Genomic DNA, 6,140 nt, shown 5'->3' with positions numbered 1-6,140 from the left:
TGTCCACCTCACACGTGGCACATATGCACACAAGTTCAAAGACAATTCATGAGCGAGTCCCATCATGGAAGACATCCATAAGAATTGCATAGCCATCCAGATTGGTCCTCTTGAGCCATTTTTAGCGGTCTAGATGATGTAACCGGTTATATCACATCCCATGAATATGACTTTTGAGTAATGGTCACTCTGGTGGGACCACTAATCATATTCCGTGGATGCCACGTGTAAAACATCCACTTTGGTACATGAAAGCGATGTAGATATGAAAGGAGGAAGAGAGATGGTACATGAAAGCGATGTAGATATGAAAAGAGGGAGAGAGATGGGGATGCCCGTAAGAGCCGAAAGCATATATCTCAAGAAACGGAAGGAACTTGATTTGATGTGACTATATTTGAAGGTGATGGATGCAACTATTTAGGGGAAACGGATTGGCTAGTGTACGTGGCTGGTGTGTTTTTGTCACCAAGTTTTGTGGGTCCCACCATGAGGTATGTGTTATATCCAAAGTATTCGTCTATTTTGTGAGATCGTTTTAAAGCTTGAGAAGAAAAATAAGAGAGATCTACATATCAAGTGGACCACACTGTAAAAATTAGTTAGAGATTGAACGTCTACCACTAAAAGCCTTAAGGGGTCATGGAAGTTTTCGATCAATATGATATTTCTTTGTCCTCTTCATTCAGGTCTGTGTGACCTTATGAACAAATTGGACGGAAAATAAACATTATGGTGGGCCCAACGAATGTTTTAATGGTGGGAATCAATCTATCCACTTCTATTTGTGGCGTGGCCCACTTGAACTTTTTATATGATTCATTGGTCTCACCAAATAGATGAAGGGTGTGTATATAATAAATACATCATTTTCCAGATCATGTAACTTTAATTTCCTTTGAACCAGAAACGGATTGACTACTCCTACCACCTGCCAATGGTTGGTGGTCGTTGCTCCATGGGCCCCACCATAATGTATGTGTTTCATCCATGCCGTCCAACTATTTTTCTAGATCATTTTATGATATGAGACAAAAAATGAGGTATATCCCAATCTCAAGTGGACCACATTACAGGAAACAGTGTTGAATGAACTTCAACCATTAAAAACTTTTTGGGGGCTATAAAAGTTTTGGATCAAGCTGATCTTTGTTTTTTCCCTTCATCTGGGTTTGTATGACCTAATTAACAGATTGGATGTCAAATAAACAGTACAGTGGGCCTTAGGAGATTTAAATGGTGGATATCCAATCACTATTATTTTTCAGTGGTGTGGTCCACCTGAGATTTGTATCCCTCTCAATTTTGGCATAAAGCCCAAAAATAATATGTAAAAATGGATGAATGGAATGGATAAAATACATAAATCTTAGTAGGGCCCACAGAGCACCGACCGTTAGCCAAAGGGCTGGTGGCAGAGGCAGTAGCCAATCCGTTTCCCTTTGAGTTTGAACCGTTCCTCCATCTCAGAGATCGAGGAGTGGGAGCGTCAGTCAGTGGTGTGTGGTACACCAGCCAATCCGCTTCCCTATTTAGGACGGTGGATGCACTCCATCCAGCCTGTACCATTGATATTTATGGAAACGGATTGGCTACTCCCTGCCACCGGCCAATGGATGGTGGTTGGTGCTCTGTGAGCCTCACAATTATGTATGTGTTTCATCCATGCCATCCATCTATTTTTCCTGATCATTTTATGGTTTGAGACCAAAAATGAGATATATCCCAATCTCAAATGGACCACATTATAGAAGATTTTAATGGTGGATATCCAATTACTATTGTTTTCCTTTAGTGTGGTCCAGCTACGATTTATATTCCTGTCACTTTTTTGATAAGCCTTAAAATGATCTGTAAAAATAGATGAACGGAATGGATGAAACACGTACATCAGGGTGGGACCCACCATCCTCGGGGTTGGTGTCATGGGAGTAGCCAATCCGTTTCCGATATTTACCTTCCAAAGGATAAACTCGTCATTTCTCGTGTAAGGAATTTTACTTAGGCAAGGCTTCTTTGCTGGCCCGGAAACGGAGTGCGCCGAGTTCCATGCAGCCATGATGTGGCGAGATTTAATTAGGCCAGTAGCTACTAGCTACTGGACGATGCCTCTGTGGGCCCCATCATGATGCATGTGTTTTATTCACTCATCCATTTTTTCATGTCGTTTTACACTGTGATCCCAAAAATGAGACACATCTAAATCTCATGTTAACCGAACATCCAACGTTAAAAACTTCTCCAAATCATAAAAGCTTCATATGAAGCTTATATTTGTGTTTTCACTTCACCCAGTATGTCTTAACTAATCAATATGTTAGATTGCAAATAATCGTTAAAATGGGCCTTGGGAAGTTTTTAATTGTGACGTTCAATCACCACTGTCTTCTTATGCTGTGGTCCATAAGAGATTTGGATCTGCGGCTCAAAATGATTTAGAAAAATAGATGGATGATGTGGATAAAATACATACATGGCTCCGTCGAGTAGCCATAGTAGGAATCCAACGCGGACTCCGACTCGGTATGACCTCTCCAACGAGGAGATCTCTGTACTTGTCACTGCAGTAGGCCCCATTATAATGTAGTACTCTATCCACTCCGTTCATCCATTTTATCCGCTCATTTTAATGCATAAAACAAAAAATTAGGTAGATCTATATTTACTGAAGACCACACCAAAGGAAACAGTGGTAATTGCATACCCACCATTAAAAACTTCCTAAAGCCCACTGTAATGTTTATATCCAACCTGTTGATTAAGTTATACATAACTGGATGAAAGGAAAACAAAAGGATTAACTTGATTCAAAACCTTTGTAAGCTTTGGATGAAAGGAAAACAAAAAGATTAACCTGATACAAAACCTCTGTAAACCTCATTAAGTTTTTAGTAGTGAGCATTTAGTCACCACTATATCCTGTGGTGTGGTCCGCCTAAGATTTGAATTTGCTTCAATTTTAAGCTCATGCTTTAAAATGATATTAAAAAATAAATGAACAATATAGATAAAACACATACATCACCCTGGGCAACAGAGCACCTTGGCTGCCATCATGATCCAGCTATGTGTATGAACCATCTCCATGTATTCGTTGTGTATCTATTTGTGAATCCTTTTTACCAATTCATTGTATGGAATTAAAAATAAAATGAAGCATATAAAAATCTCAAAGTGGACTACACTACAGTAAATAATGGTCATTGAATGCCATTATTAAAAAATTCCTAAGGCCTACTCTAATGTTTATTTTGCATACAACCGGTTGATGAGGTCACATAAACGTTTATGAATATTTTAAGAAGAAAAAAAAAAAAGCAGCTTGATCTAAAAATTTTAGTCCACGAAAAGTTTTCAATTGTGGTGTGGTCCACCTTAGATTTTTACCTACTTCAGTTTTTGGCTCATGCTATATAATGAGTTGGAAAAATAGATGAACGGCATAGATATACGATGGATGCATCAAGGTGGGCCCTACAGTCACGGGACCACCCCCATCGCTTGTGCACGTCCGTACTGGAGGGGTCACTGCCGAATCCGGATCCCTCCGACGTAATCCCGTCCGCAGAGAGATGTTATTCCTCGCGATTCGGGAAAAATACCCCACGCCGACGAATCTTGCCCAGGACCGAAACTCTCGCTTTCGTAATCCCAGGACCATGACCCGATAACTCCGTACCATCCTTGGTTTTTGAGTAAGGGCACGTGGGGCCTGTAGTTAGCAATCCAGACCATTGATCGGTAGGGATCTACACTAATTGACCATGGATCTTGATTCAATAAGGGGCACTCTCATGCGAGGGGTTGGAACAGGTGTCAACTATCCAGGCAGCCAACACAAAGTGTCTGAGGTATGGACCATTCATTAGGTAAGGTAGACCGTGTCAGTACTGATGAGACGGTGAGCCAAAATCAGTCCGTCCATCTTCTGGTGGGCCACAAAAGTCAGACTTGACATACAGGTTTGGCCCACCTATAGAGTAGATCAACCAGATTTTCAAGAAAGGTAATATTCAATGTGGGACCTATCTCTTAGACGGTTCTGATTTCCTAAACAAGCTGCATGCTGACGAGAAATTAGGGCTCATTAGGTGTATGGCATGTTCCCACTTGAATGGCTGGGATCTCTGACACGTGTTTCGTCCACGGTCCACACTCGGTCTTTTGCCATTTCAAATAATAGCGATTGTTGCTATTTTCTCTTTTGTCATCCGTCCATTTGGTGGCAATCAAACGGACGGTTATGTCATTTTCATCTATTAATTTTTGGTCTATGTTTCATCAATGGTGGGATCGGTCATATAAACGGTCTTGATCACTGAACCATGGGTCCATTCAAGCTGAAAACAGAGATACGAAGTATAACTTTGACTCAAGGAGAATAGTTTACGGAGATGCTTACCAAGGATGAAAATAACAAAATGCCTCTATTTTTCATTTTTTCTCTACTTCTTTGAAAGGTAACGAAGCCTAAAATAGTATTTCACCAAAATGGACACTTAAACCCAGTACCTCAGGGCCGCCCATATATTATGATATTTTTGAATGGTATATATTAATTTTTATATTTTGGCCCTTACTATTATAAGGATACTAATTTTTAATTTTTATTTTTTATTCTCAATTATTATTATTATTTTTTGCCCATCTAACAATTGCAATACGTCATAATTCTAAATTCATTATAAATAGTAAATTTTACCAAATATTGCAGTCAAATACGATATTGGCATGTATCTCACTTTGAACTTGTAATACAAATGTACACCAACGTTATTATTAAAAAATAAATAAATAATATATAATAGATTCAATAATAAGGTATGGTAATCTTTAAGAAAATGATGTACATTATTAAAATATCTCAATTCAAATGCAGCCCATGTGATGATTTGATTGACCTTGTGTTTTGCCATAGGTAATGTCATACACCTATCAAACACGCCCCCATGAGTCTTGAGTTTCACATGTTTTAAAGAATAAATTTAAATAAAGGTATTTTACTTTTTCCCCCTTTATTTTAATTTTTTCAATAAAAATTTACAGATTTTTTTTTTATTATTTAAAAATGCGCTAACTCGTATTCTCTACATCCACCCACAAACTCACCACAAAGCAGAATTTCATCACAATGCCTACTAAAATTTATGATGGAGCTTAGTTAATTTTTCCAATCAAGTAAAAAGAATTAAAATGAGAGTATTTAGGTCATTTATTTCTCAAAAAGCATTGCCCTGTCATTTTCATTCATGGATACATTATTTAGTATTATCTGAAAATTTGAAATGTGGCCCACCTGATCAGTGGTTCAATCTGATTACTAGAGCGGGTCATCAATATAGCCGTGCCTTTTTTTTATGGATGGCTTGGATATTAGACCTATGGAATCATGCCCACACGTGTGGCATGTGGGTTTATTACACACGCGTGTGGGCTCAGCAAAGCTCTATATTATTTTATAATATTTAGTATAAAGAATATTGCATCGTAATCTCCGAAGTTTGGTTAAAGTATCATTCTACATTGAATCCGATGGACGACTTTTCACGTGTGCCATGCCAAATCATGGAGGTGGCGTGGCCTATGAATTTCTTTAATCGTCCAATCCTAACCGTCTGATCAGTGGCCTTTTGCACTTACATTTGAAGGTGGGCCTTCGTTGGATGGTTGAGATTGTCAGACCAAAATAAATTTATAAATTTTAGGCCGCCCCACCATTGCATCTCGTGGATACGTTACAGTGCAAATGCATGCCTGAAATAAGCATTCCTTGATACTCTGGCCCAGTGTGAGGATCCAGATGCATGCACGGTATGATTGCACACGTGGCATATATGCACCTCAATCCATACCATCCAAAAATTCACACTTCAACAGATCAACCTAACCATCTGTTTGGCGAAAATCAAATGGGTCATCTAAAAGAGTAATGGTCGTGAATGGGCAACCGACGTTGTATGGCTCGTGCCTATTGAGGCTCACATTGACGGTTTAGATTGAGCCACATGTATCCCCACCGTTCAATATCTACATCGAACGGGTCACACCCCTGTATATCCCCTATACAAAAAAATCCTGACCATCTGATTGTTAGCTTCCATGTCAAGCCAACGGTCGACGTTTAATGCTTAAGATCTTTT

The sequence above is a fragment of the Magnolia sinica genome, chromosome 8, assembly GCF_029962835.1.
Source record: "Magnolia sinica isolate HGM2019 chromosome 8, MsV1, whole genome shotgun sequence".
Taxonomy (NCBI): Eukaryota; Viridiplantae; Streptophyta; class Magnoliopsida; order Magnoliales; family Magnoliaceae; genus Magnolia; species Magnolia sinica.
Note: the sequence above shows the minus strand (reverse complement) of the source record.